Source organism: Saccopteryx leptura, chromosome 4, assembly GCF_036850995.1.
Source record: "Saccopteryx leptura isolate mSacLep1 chromosome 4, mSacLep1_pri_phased_curated, whole genome shotgun sequence".
In the NCBI taxonomy this organism is placed as follows: Eukaryota; Metazoa; Chordata; class Mammalia; order Chiroptera; family Emballonuridae; genus Saccopteryx; species Saccopteryx leptura.
The window spans coordinates 66,748,086-66,762,727 of record NC_089506.1 but is presented as its reverse complement, the minus strand read 5'-3'; positions in this window follow the sequence as shown (position 1 = coordinate 66,762,727).

Here is a 14,642-nt window from a genome sequence, read left to right as displayed (position 1 = left end):
AAACCTCCCCAAAAATAAAAGTCCAGGCCCTGACGGCTATACCAGAGAATTTTTTCAAACATTCAAAGAAGACTTGGTTCCTATTCTACTCAAAGTCTTCCAAAAAATTGAAGAAGAAGCAATACTTCCAAACACATTTTATGAGGCCAACATAACCCTCATACCAAAACAAGGCAAGGATGGCACAAAAAAGAAAACTACAGACCAATATCTCTAATGAATACAGATGCTAAAATACTAAACAAAATACTAGTAAATCAAATACAACAACATATTTAAAAAATAATACATCATGATCAAGTGGGATTCATCCCAGAATCTCAAGGATGGTTCAACATACGTAAAATGGTTAACGTAATACCCCATATCAACAAAACAAAGAACAAAAACCACATGATCTTATCAATAGATGCAGAAAAGGCTTTTGATAAAATACAACACAATTTTATGTTTAAGACTCTCAATAAAATGGGTATAGAAGGAAAATATCTCAACATGATAAAGGCCATATATGATAAACCATCAGCTAACATCATATTAAATGGCACTAAACTGAAGGCTTTCCCACTTAAATCAGGAACAAGACAGGGTTGTCCACTCTCTCCACTCTTATTTAATGTGGTACTAGAGGTTCTAGCCAGAGCAATCAGACAAGACAAAGAAATAAAAGGCATCCATATCGGAAAAGAAGAAGTAAAGGAATCACTTTTTGCAGATGATATGATCCTATACATCGAAAACCCCAAAGAATCCACAAAAAGACTACTAGAAACAATAAGCCAATACAGTAAGGTCGCAGGATACAAAATTAACATACAGAAGTCAATAGCCTTGCTATATGCCAACAATGAAACAACTGATTACGAACTCAAAAGAATAATACCCTTCACGATTGCAACAAAAAAAAATAAAATACTTAGGAATAAACATAACAAAGAATGTAAAGGACTTATATAATGAAAACTATAAACCATTGTTAAGGGAAATCGAAAAAGATACAATGAGATGGAAGAATATACCTTGTTCTTGGCTAGGAAGAATAAATATAATCAAGATGGCTATATTACCCAAAGGAATATACAAATTTAATGCAATTCCCATCAAACTTCCAATGACGTTTTTTAAAGAAATAGAGCTAAAAATCATCAGATTTATATGGAACTATAAAAAACCCCGAATAGCCAAAGCAATCCTAAAGAAAAAGAATGAAGCTGGGGGCATTACAATACCTGACTTCAAACTCTATTATAGGGCCACGACAATCAAAACAGCATGGTATTGGCAGAAAAATAGACACTCAGACCAATGGAACAGAATAGAAAGTACAGAAATAAAACCACATATATATATAGTCAAATAATTTTTGATAAAGGGGCCAACAACACACAATGGAGAAAAGAAAGCCTCTTCAATAAATGGTGCTGGGAAAACTGGAAAGCCACATGCAAAAGAATGAAACTGGACTACAGTTTGTCCCCCTGTAATAAAATTAACTCAAAATGGATCAAAGATCTAAACATAAGACCTGAAACAATTAAGTACATAGAAGGGACATAGGTACTCAACTCATGGACCTGGGTTTTAAAGAGCATTTTATGAATTTGACTCCACAGGCAAGAGAAGTGAAGGCAAAAATTAATGAATGGGACTACATCAGACTAAGAAGTTTTTGCTCAGCAAGAGAAACTGATAACAAAATAAACAGAAAGTCAACTAAATGGGAAATGATATTTTCAAACAACAGCTAAGGTAAGGGCCTAATATCCAAAATATACAAAGAACTCATAAAACTCAACAACAAACAAACAAACAATCCAATAAAAAATGGGAAGAGGATATGAACAGACAGTTCTCCCAGGAAGAAATACAAATGGCCAACAGATATATGAAAAGATGCTCATCTTCTTTAGCTATTAGAGAAATGCAAATCAAAACGGCAATGAGATACCACCTCACACCTGTTCGATTATCTATTATTAGCAAGACAGGTAATAGCAAATGTTGGAGAGGCTGTGGAGAAAAAGGAACCCTCATACACTGTTGGTGGGAATGTAAAGTAGTACAACCATTATGGAAGAAAGTATGGTGGTTCCTCAAAAAACTAAAAATAGAACTACCTTATGACCCAGCAATCCCTCTACTGGGTATATACCCCAAAAACTCAGAAACATTGATACATAAAGACACATGCAGCCCCATGTTTATTGCAGCATTGTTCACAGTGGCCAGGACATGGAAACAACCAAAAAGTCCGTCAATAGATGACTGGATTAAGAAGATGTGGCACTATGGAATACACTATGGAATACTACTCAGCCATAAGAAATGATGACATCGGAACATTTACAGCAAAATGGTGGGATCTTGATAACATGATACGAAGTGAAATAAGTAAATCAGAAAAAACCAGGAACTGCATTATTCCATATGTAGGTGGAACATAAAATTGGAACTAAGAGACATTGATAAGAGTGTGGTGGTTACGGGGGGGAGGGGGGAATGGGAGAGGGAAAGGGGGAGAGGGAGGGGCACAAAGAAAACAAGATAGAAGGTGACAGAGGACAATCTGACTTTGGGTGATGGGTATGCAACATAATTGAACGACAAGATAACCTGGACTTGTTATCTTTGAATATATGTATCCTGATTTATTGATGTCACCCCATTAAAAAAATTAAATTATTATAAAAAAAAAAAAGACTAAGATCTTCCCCTCACCCTTCTATGACCAAGATCTTCCCAACACCATTTTTGAGACTGAGCTTTTCCTCACAACCTTGACTGTTGCATGGTGGGGAGTAGTGCACTCTTATGAGTATTCCTATTTATGACTCAGATGTGTGAGTTTGCATCAGAGACTTCTTTATTTGCATATGGTTTCACGCTATATAATAAATCACACTGGGGGCTTTGCTTTGGTTCTTGCAAGCTAAAGGTGTTACAGACACCTCCTTATCCCATCCTTTTTCTCTCTGAGTTTATTTCTTCATTTCACATCATTTTCACTCAGGACCTGGACAATTACGAGTCGCACTGATTTGCAGCAAAAAATGTCTCAATATTTTTAGTTATTGTATTTCCAAAGGACACTATCATTTTATTTCTAATTTATTTTTGGAAAAAATGTCTAAAATATAAACTTTTATATAAGTATATAATAAAATCAAATAGATAATTTGATATTAAGAAATATGCTAATTCAGCCTGACCAGGTTGTGGCACAGTGGATAAAGCATCAGATTGGGAGCAGAGGACCCAGGTTTAAAATCCCAAATTCGATGGCTTGAGAACAGGCTCACCAGCTTGAGCACAGGATTTCTGGCTTGAGTGTAAGATCATGCACATGAACCCATGGTCGCTGGCTTGAGCCTAAAAGTTTCTGGCTAGAAGCTCAAGTTTGTTGGCTTGAGCCCAAGGCTCCTGGCTTGAGCAAGGGGTCACTTGCTCTGCTGTAGCCCCCCAGTCAAGGTACATATGAGAAAACAATCGATGAACAACTAAGGTGTTGCCACAAAGAATTGATATTTCTCACCTCTTTCCATTCCTGCCTGTCTGTCCCTATCTGTCCCTCTTTTGCCTCTCTTTCTGTCTCTGTCACAAAAATAAGAATATGCTAATTCATAACTTTAAATTTAATAAAGGCTATTTTTTTCTTATTTCCTTACATTCTATATTTCAAACTCATGCATATGTTATGTTATGTTACATTGCCCTAATTCATCAGAAATAATTTTACAGTAGTGTTAAACAAAATTTGCCATACAGTTCAATAAAAATATTAAGTAAAGGCAAATAAATCTTTTAACAACTATGGTAGGCTGAAAATGGTTACAAAAGTTGTATCTATGTTCTAATTTTTAGGAACTGAGGAATGTTACCTCATTTGGCAAAATGGTCTGTGCAGATGGGCTTAAGGTAAGAACATTGAAATGATTATCTCCTCCCGGAATGTCTGGGTGAGCTCTAAATGTCATCACAAATATTTCTACAAAAGAGACAGCAGGAGACTACATTATGATACACTCAGAAAAGAAGCAATATGGAGACAAGCAGAAAGAGATGTGGCCACATGCCAACAGACACCAGAAGTTTATAGAGACAAGTAACAGTTTCTCCTCTATGTTCTCCTGATGAAGATCAACCCTACTGGCATTCTATTTTCATACTTCTGGATTCTAGAATTGTGATATAATACATTTCTGTTGTTTTAAACCACATATCCATAGTTATTTGTTAGAAACTAATACAGTAGTTTACATCAAGTAAGCACTGACTCTTTTTTAGTCATGCCTTAAGGGCTTTCTTTACTTTTGTTTAGTCATTTAATCTTTATAAGAATAAGTACTACCATACATTTATGATATGACTTATCTAAAGCAGGTATTATTCTAAGTATTTCAAATCAATAGAATCACATAATCTTCAAAATAAGTGTAAGAGTTAATCAATTATTCTAATTTTACAGAAGTGAAAACTGATGGAGAGAAAGTAAAATTTCCCTCCAAGAATTAGTAAATTGCAGATTTGAGACTTAAAACCCAGTGTGCACCCTTATGTTCATTGTAACATTATTGACAATAGACAAAATCTGGAAATGGCTCAAGTACCCATCAGTTGATGTGTGAATAAAAATGCTGTGGTATATTTACACAATGAAATAAAACTCAGCTTAAAAAAAAAAAAAAAAAAAAAAAGAAAATCTTACCTTTGCAACAGCATAGATGGACCTGGAAATTATTATGCTAAGTGAAATAAGCTAGTTAAAGAAATATATCATATGATATAATTTATATGTGGAATTCAATCAAGAAAATAATTTGAAAATCAAAATAGAAACAAAATCAGAGAGAGAACAGGCTGACATATAATACAGGTAAGGTTTGTCATGTTATACATACAACTTGACAAGGCAGTCTGACTTTGCAACCATTATGCTATTCTGTCTCTTAAGTAGTTTTACTAGTTTGAGTCTATTTTTCAATGATATAACCTACAGGAGAGCAAATTATCTGAGTTATATATAAATTATGACCACACTGAAAAATTGCACAGGTACTTAGTAAACACTGACAGGAATTTTATCTAAAAACTTGCTTTATAATTTGCAAATATGATTTGTAATTATGAATTTTGATCAATTCAAGTTAATATTGTTACAACTCCTATAAAAATTTTAATTTCATTATCAATTTAAACCTTTCTATAATGAGATATGACAAAAAAATTCTTAATAAGTTGGCATATTAATTCTAAATACCAAACAAAATCTGTTGCATTTGGACATCTTTTGCAGTTTCAAACAAAATTCAAGAAATTATTAGAGAATAGCATGTTGATTAAATTGTTTGTAAATCTTAGGATATGTGCGTTATTGTAGAATAAGATGTTTAGAATTCACTGCATAAATTAGTTTTCTGTTAATATTTTTTTTTCAAAATGACTCAAGAAGTAACTAAGACCTACTTTCCATATTCTTTTTCTCTATATACTGTTAACAAAGCCCATCATTAACATCCTACATACATGCCATGCACACCTACACATACTCACACACATGGTAATTTTAGATATTTAGGGAAAATACAATTACAGATACCTACTACACTTTCTCAATGCTAAAATTATCTTATTGAAAAGATTTTAAAACAATAACTTAATGTAAAAGCATAGATATATATGCAATATATATATTTTTTTAATTCAAAGATTTATATGGTAACTTCAGATACAATCTATTTTTAGTGTCAACAGGTCTCTAGGCAGTGGGTAAACCATGACAAAAAATAAGCTATTGTTTGGTTAGGCTACTGAATCAATTAGATTTATATCTTTGGAAATTTTGCGTTTCTAAAACATTTTGAAAATAAAGTAATTTATCTGAGTCACTTCATTTTATAAAATTGGAATTATAGGAGGATCTTGGATTACTACACAGTTCCGTTTCTACATCAGTGATGCAACCTGAATTTTGGCGTACTGTAAGTCAAAACACAGCCTAGCCTAAATCACTTACCTATCCAAAAAAGCTTCCAAAAAAGGTCTTTCTCATCAACATTAAACACGTGTTTAGCAGAGTAGCCCCCTCTTTAATTAATTCAGCCTATCTATTGGAAATTCGCTTGCTGCTTTCTCATCCCCACTAGCAGCTTCACCCTGCGCCTGACGGTTATGCAAGTTGGCACGAGCTTTGAAACTCATGAACCAACTGGCCACAAACTCTTCACTGCCTTCCCCTTTTCACTTTTTATTGCCTCAAATAATTGCTTAACCTTCTTATGAATTAACATTATACTAACTTGGTATATGCCGCTGATGCTGATCTTCCAGACACAAAACTAGCAGAATTTCTATCTCAATCATTATGTCACTTCACTGTTTGTCATCACAGTCGATTACATAGAAGCTGATCCTTTTACATGCTCTGGGATAAAGTCTTTATTCTTGATAATTGTTGATGCAGTAGAGCAGCTAAGGCCTAGCATGTGACTGATGTTCATTGCTGATTCTCCTTTTTTTGATGTCTTTACAGTGTCTAATTACATTTTCATCATGATAACTTTCCTCTTCTTCGAAACACTACCCTATGAAGACTGACTTTGACTTTCATTCAGGAGCCATTATAAGGGGTCAGGAAGTTGCCAAGAAAGCAATGCTAATGAAACACTAGCAGTTTTTACAGTTCAAAATGGCGTAGGTAAGTGTACTAGGGGACGCCAACTCCTTCACTCACATGCTGCGTTACTGTTTATTCTTCCACCTTGTGCAATCATACTAGTTAGCCCATGTAGTGTGTAAGTATGATGTTAAGGATGTAAGCCGAAACACTCACATCTAAATTTAAGTTTTTATGGGAGTAAGCGTCGTAAACTTGAAATATTGTATGTCGAGACTGTCATAACCTGTGGACTCCCATATATGCATTTAATTTTGTTATTAGTTAAGAGTGTTGAGATGGAAACTTTATATCTTCCTTAACTATAGAATTTTATTCTCCTACATATTTTTAACTCTGTGGTTGCCCTTGTTACTCAATCTGTAGGGAAGACCTTTTCCTAAACTAATTTTAAATTTCATATTTTGTCAGTGAAGCTATTTGAACATTTCTTATGCCTTGGCATGCATACATCTTTATATATATATATATATATATATTTTTTTTTTTCAAACTGACTTTGTTCCTTATTCCAACTTGATAAATTTCTCTATGTGTTTTCTTAAAATTTGGGTTTTTCATCATAATGGGCCCAATTGGTTTTTCAATTTTCCTTTATATGCCTTGTTTTTTTTGTATTGCTAAACATGGAACCACTATTTATTCCAGTGACTTTCCCACACATTGCCAGCATGCAACTAGGGCTTCACACTATTATCTCAACAAACACTTGTAGACAACAACAAAGTGAGCCCAGGTGCCCAGCTTGTTTCATAACAAAGCTTTAAATCTGCTCCTTGCTTTAAATTTATTCTTATCTTTCAAATACCTTTATGGAAAATTCTCATTTATGAAAATCTGTGAGGATACTTTGGTGACATTTAAAGCCACCCAGATATTCTAGGATGATATTTATACTGCAGATATAAATTTCTGTGTTTTTCAAAAGTACTTACTGGAACAAAGGAACTCTGTTGGCTAAGTGGGAGTTCATTTTTACCACATGTGCTAATGCACAGAAGACTACCAATGACCTCAGGGTTGTAGATAACACATAACCTGCCCAAATACATTTGAATTTCAGATAAACAATGTATGTTTTAATCTACAGTCTTATTATTGCATAAGACACACTTATATTGAAAAACATATTCTTTGTAAATGTGAAATTATATTTTATTAAGTTCATTGGGTCACATTGGTTATAAAATTACATAGATTTTAAGTGGACAATTGTATGATACACCATCTGTATATTGCAGTGTTTTTCAATCAGTGGGCCACAGACCAGACATTTTGTGCCAGTCCCTGAAAGAGGACTTGATGTTTAACTCTTTCGCCAACTTGCAGGAAATTTCTGTCAGACCAGCACTGGTCCATGGACTGGTTGTTGAAAAGCACTGGTAATTATATAAAATTCAAAATTAATTAGTTATCTTTTTTGTTCTAAGTCTAGCAACCTTAGGGTGTATAAAGAAATAGTACTTCTTGTAGTATCTAATGTACAAAGTGAGATTTTGGTGTGTTAATCAACACAAAAGTGATGGTTGATACCACAATGTGGTTCAGGAACATATATTTTCCTTCAAATGCAAGAAGATGCACATATTAAACATGAATTTAATCTTTTGTTTAAGATTTATTTAAAAATTAAAGTATTACATATGTTGAATAATATGGCTTTAAAAGTCGGGTCTTATTTGGAGTTAATGAGGCTGCTCAGTCTACTTCCAAAATAAACTAAAACTGGGATTATTTAGGATGATTCTTCAAAGAAAGGATATTTCTCAGCATCTTGCTTAGTTTACTAATAGGCCTCAGTTCAGTGGTGGGATTCAAATAATTTAACAACTGGTTCTCTGCCATAATGACCATTTAAAGTATATAAGAAATGATATACCAAAAGGTAATTTATTATTTCAGGCATTTAATACTTAAATAATAACAATAAAAGAGATACACAAAACTAGATTGTTATAAGAAAGTTTTAAAATATTAATGAAAGAATATTAACTAATAAATGACAAAAAGCAAAAAAATGTTATTTAAGATATTTCCATATTGCTTCTTTATTGGCATCCTCACTTGCAATTTTTTTCACCGAGGGACAGAATGCACATTATAATAGGCACTTAGAATACACTGTTGCATAGATGAACATTTTAAAAAAGAGTACGAAATATAAATTTGTGATTTCCACATTGGGTGACTGGCCAGGTGCCCACCTTAGAGAGAACCGTGATTATAAGTGCCATTGTAACAACTAGTTCACTAAACTCATCAAAAAATTAGATATTAGTTCTGCCAAACCAGTGTAAACCAGCTGAATCCCACCACTGCCTCAGTTCAAATATTTCAGTGCTTAATGACTGACTTCTTGCAATTAACAAAATAGCCTCTTCCAAGATGAAGTAGCCCTTGATCTCTGCTCAAACCTCCTTGTAACATCCTTAGCCAGAAACTTAGGCATCTCTCACTCTCAATCTAAATCTTTTTTAGTGTTTATTATTCTAGAAAGGAAGGTCAATATTTTCTCTTACATCTTCAAAATGCAAACATCTGGTTAAATTTTTTATGACAGTTGTTAGTTTCCCTATGTCTATATCTAAGGAATCTGGAGGCACTTACTGATTCATCATAGGAAGACCACCAAAGTCATTTCTCAAAACTTTGTTGATCCTTAGAGTCTTTTCTTTCCCTTAAAGGTTTTGAAGTATTTGGTGAATTGGAGGTTGTTGGTGACAGAAGGTTAACAGGTAAAGATGATAATCTGAAGCAGGTCACCCATGAAGGGATGCACCCTTGTGCATATATGATACATACAAATGATTTCTTTGTTTCTTCAGCATTGAATTTTCTCTCTATTAATCAACAGTTCAAATGCTATATATGTTTACCTGAAGCCTATGTACTCTTATTGATCAATGTCACCTTGTTAAATTTAATTTTTAAATAAGATTTAAAATAAATAAATTAATAAAAAGAATTTTCTCCCTAGACCAATCACAATTCAGAAGATTACAAAAATAAATTAGTAATATTTAACATGTATTATGTAAGTATGACAGGTAGCATTCTTAACAACAACAAAAAATAATACGTATACAGTCATTTAAACCTCATAATACCCTATGAGCTGGTATAACTATTATTATGTAACTGATGAGGAAACAGAGACAAAACAAGATGAAATAATTTAAGAAAGATTTATTCACTTAGTATGGGTTGAAGCTGCGATTTTGAACACAGATAGTCTGGCTCTAATGTTTATTGTTTAAACTACTAGTCTTTAGTGTTTGTCTGTTTCTCAGAAAAATGGTAGTATTCAAAGCTAATATTATATAATCTTGCTTTAGAAAGAAGTTTTTATCCTCTGCCTGATCATCCAAATTAGAAGCATCAAATTCACTCCTTATTCTTCCTCATATGCTCCAGTTTATTGATTCTATTGTTAAAAACAAAAACAAAACAAAAAAGAAAAGTCCACTCTCCAAATCATTCTTTTTTATTTTTATTCTCCTTTCCATTTTTTTTTAATTTTAGATCTCTAAATTCCTCTTATTTGGAATCAGAGAAAAAAATTTTTTTTCTCCTGATACTGGCTCTTTCTATTTAATTGCAGTCTTCATAATTTCTCTTGGAAAAATTATGTAAAACATAAATTAGGTAGTGTTTCTTCCAACTGCTTAGAAATATTGTTTCTGTCTGCATCTGTACCTGGGCTATAAGGAAACTGACAAAAGTGCAGGACAAAATGCCTGGTATTGTGAGTAAAAATTTGTTAAAGTGGTTTAGAAGTTGATGTTAAGTACTAATAAAAGTTAGACAGAAATTAACAACAAATAAATGATCTATTTAGCTCTCTCTCAGGCAGACTTTCAAAGATGCTCATATTTATATTTTTAACATTTCTTCTCTTTGCTCCATTGAGTTATATTTGTCTAGCAGTTCTTAGTTTGGTAAGAGTTTTTTTGGGAATTGTTCTTTTTCTAATTTTTTTTTACATATGGATATAAACCCACCCACATACATATGTATTTTTTTTCCTTCTTTTCCAAGTGAGAGGAGGGAAAATAGAGAGACAGACTCCTGCATGCACCCTGACCAGGGATCCACCCATCAACCTCCATCTGAGGCTGATGTTCTGCCCATTGGGAGCCATGCTTGCAACCAACCTATTTTTAGCACCTGAAGTGGAGGCTCCACAAAACCATCTTCAACACCCGAGGCCAATGCACTCTAACTAACTGAGCCATAGTTGCAAGAAGGGAAAAGAGAAAGAGAGAGAAAGAAGGTAGAAGGGGATGGGTAGAGAAAGCAAATGATCACTTTTTCTGTGTTCCTTGTCCAGGAATTAAACCTTGGACATCCACATGCTGAGCTCATACTCTACCACTGAGCCAACTATCCAAGGCCTTTTTTATTTTTATATTTTTAATGAAATTTATTCAGATGACATGAGTTAGCATACAGGTTTTAGGTGCCCAATTCTACAACACATATCTGACTCCATATTGTGCGTTTACCCTCCTTCCAAAGGTGAATTAAGGTCAGTTGAGGCCCCGGGCACAGAAGAAAACATTGGGCCCCCTGTCATTAGAAAAAGAGTAAGTTGGGGGTTTGTGGGGTCCTTCAGAAGTTGGAACACAGGGTGCGCATCTGGTGTGCCTGCTGTTAAATCTGCCTCTGCATCCTCCCCCACCCCCAGTCAAGTCTTCATCGTGGGAATTGTCCTTGATATACTAAGCCTAGATTAAGTCTCACATAAAATGTTGCATATTACTATGCCTTGTAATTGCCTTTTTTAAACTCCATCTGCTTGACTAGACTCAATGTAAAAATAATCCTTTGTACTGAAGTGAACTTGCTTCAGTTTTTCTTTAGGCATGCATATAATCAGTTTTCACTCTGAAGGATTTTAGGGGGGGATGGAACAGTAGACAGTATGAGTTGAAATATGGTGTTTCACATTTATATAAGTTATTAGAACCAGTTACCTTGTTATATACATCCCCAACTATCACACACACAAATAGGAATTCTAGTAAAAATAGCTTTAAAATACACAGTTGGATATTACAATATATTCTGTAAAATAAGTATACTGAATATTTTCAGAGACAAGAAATATATCAAATATTATCTGACAGTATTAAAATGGAACCAAATAAAACTTCAAATATAAAAAGTATAATAATAAAGATGAAAAACCTAATAAATAAATTGAACAGATGACAAAGGAACTGCTGAACTGGAAGATATACAAGAACTAATCATATAAAATATATTCCAGGAAGACAAAGACACTGAAATTTAAAAGACAGTAAAAGCTGAAAAATGAAATAAGAATGTCTTAATACATTTAACATGAGAGGCAATATGGAAAGAGATAATGACTAAGATTATAAAAATGTTTAAGAATCGTCACGGAAATGGCGCCGTGAGCAGCGCGTCCGACAGATCTCCCCAAAATCACAACAAATTTATCAACTAGAAACAGGAAAATTTATCTTCGGAGCAAACTGAAGGCAATAGGACTATTATCACTCGAATCTGAGAGACGAGGGTGTGGAGGAAGCTACCCCAGGGACGTTCATTCAAGCCGCGAGAAAGTGCGCCTGTGGCAGAAGCAGTGGCAGCCTTGTGGCTGGATCGCCAGGCTGCTGGTTCGGGAAGGGGGGACTGGGAGAGAGAATCCACGAAGGCGAACTCTCTCGTCGGTAGACCCTGCAGACGCCGGCAGGCCTTGACTACCAGCAAGACTAAAGCCAATTGTGTGACATTGCCGTAGAACCCCATCAATTGCAAGTCCCTGCCTGGGTGTGGCGCAGGGGCAGGGCCTGGGGTGCAGAGTCGCCGACAGGGAAGAGGGAGAGAGGAGAAGGAGGAAGAGGTTGACATCTCAAAATCAGGAAAAATCCACAGACTTTGCAGCTTGTTCCACTGTTTGTTTTTTTTTGTTTGTTTGTTTTTTTGTTTTTGTTGTTGTTGTTGTTGTTGTTTGTTCCTTCTATCTTATTGCCTTTATTTCCTCCACCTCAGTCCTTCTATTCTCTGCCCATCTTATGCTTCCCTTTTCTTGAACTACACTACCCATAAGTGTTACATTTTATTTCTCTTCTTCATCCTCACCCTCCTTTGGGGTTATACTCCAGGACACTTAATTCTCACTCTCTCCTCTTTTGTTTTTTTTTGCCTTATTTTGTTTTTTTCTCTTCCTTTTATATTTCTTCCTTCGTTTTTCTCTTTTTCTTATTTTTTCCTTTCTATTCGTTTTTTCTTTTCTCGTTTTACTTTCCTCCCATTTAATCCTCAATCACGAACAAATTAGTTAATTTGGGACTCAAGGGTTTTTTTGGCTTTGTTTTTCTTTTTCGGTTTTGTTTTTGTTTTTTTCTGGTTGGTTTGTTTTTGTGGCATTTTGGGTCCTCCCAACCCAAGGTCTCCATTGTATTTGGTCTTTGCTCCACTTAATACAACGTATTTTTACTTATTATTTTTATTTTTTCTTCTTGATTATTCCTTTTTTTGTCCTTTTTTCTGGTTCCCTCTTGTCCCTCTCATTATATCTCTTGGTTGACCGTCACCCGCAGGCAGATCAACTTATGCTTGTCTAAGATTTTCTTCCTTTTTTTTTTTATTTATTTTTTTATTTTTTGCCCCCTTGAACTCTACACCGCAAACCAGGCCCTCCATTATAGGCACGATATTTCCCTGAGGAGGGGAGAGGAGGGAAGGAGAACAAAGAAAAAAAAAAGGGGGAAATAATAAATTATTACTGCTTTTTTTTGTGGGGTGTTTTACCCTTTGTTTTTTGTTTTTTTTTTTTTTTTGTTTTTTTTTTGTTGTTTTTTTGTTTTTTTGTTTTTTACTATTTACTCTTTATTAATTCTAATTAGTGCTATCAACAAGACCACCCTCAGATGCCAATAAGAAAGAGAAAATCGAATATTATGGATACAAAAGAAAGAGAGGTAACACAAATAGATGTGGAAAAATCTATGGAGAAAAGACTTAACATATTGGAAGCCTTGGAGCTAAATGACAGAGAATTTAAAATAGAAATCTTAAAAATACTCAGAGATATACAAGAAAACACGGAAAGGCAATATAGGGAGATCAGAAAACAACTCAATGAACACAAAGAATATATTACCAAGGAAATTGAAACTATAAAAACAAATCAAACAGAAATGAAAAACTCAATTCACGAGCTGAAAAACGAGGTAACAAGCTTAGCTAGCAGAACAACCCAGATTGAAGATAGGATTAGTGAAATAGAAGACAAACAACTTGAGGCACAACAGAGAGAAGAAGAAAGAGACTCAAAAATAATAAAAAACGAGAAAGCCCTACAGGAATTATCTGACTCCATCAGAAAGAATAACATAAGAATAATAGGTATATCAGGGGAAGAAGAGAAAGAAAATGGAATGGAGAATATACTCAAACAAATAATAGACGAGAACTTCCCAAGCCTGTGGAAAGAACTAAAGCCTCAAATTCAAGAAGCAAACAGAACACCGAGTTTTCTTAACCCCAACAAACCCACTCCAAGGCACATCATAATAAAGATGACACAAACCAATGACAAAGAAAAAATTCTCAAGGCAGCCAGGGAAAAGAAGAGTACAACATATAAAGGAAGGCCTATTAGATTATCATCAGATTTCTCAGCAGAAACTCTACAAGCTAGAAGAGAGTGGACCCCAATATTTAAAGCCCTGAAAGAGAGGAACTTTCAGCCAAGAATACTATACCCATCAAAGCTATCCTTCAAGTACGAAGGAGATATAAAAACATTCACAAATACAGAAAAGATGAGAGAATTTATCACGAGAAAGCCCCCACTCCAGGAAATACTAAAGGGGGTTTTCCAACCAGATTCAAAGAACAAAAGAAAACAACACCACAAGTAACAGCTCCACCAAGAACACAATAAAACCAAACTTAAACTGTGACAACAAAGAAAAAAAAAAGGGGGGGAGAG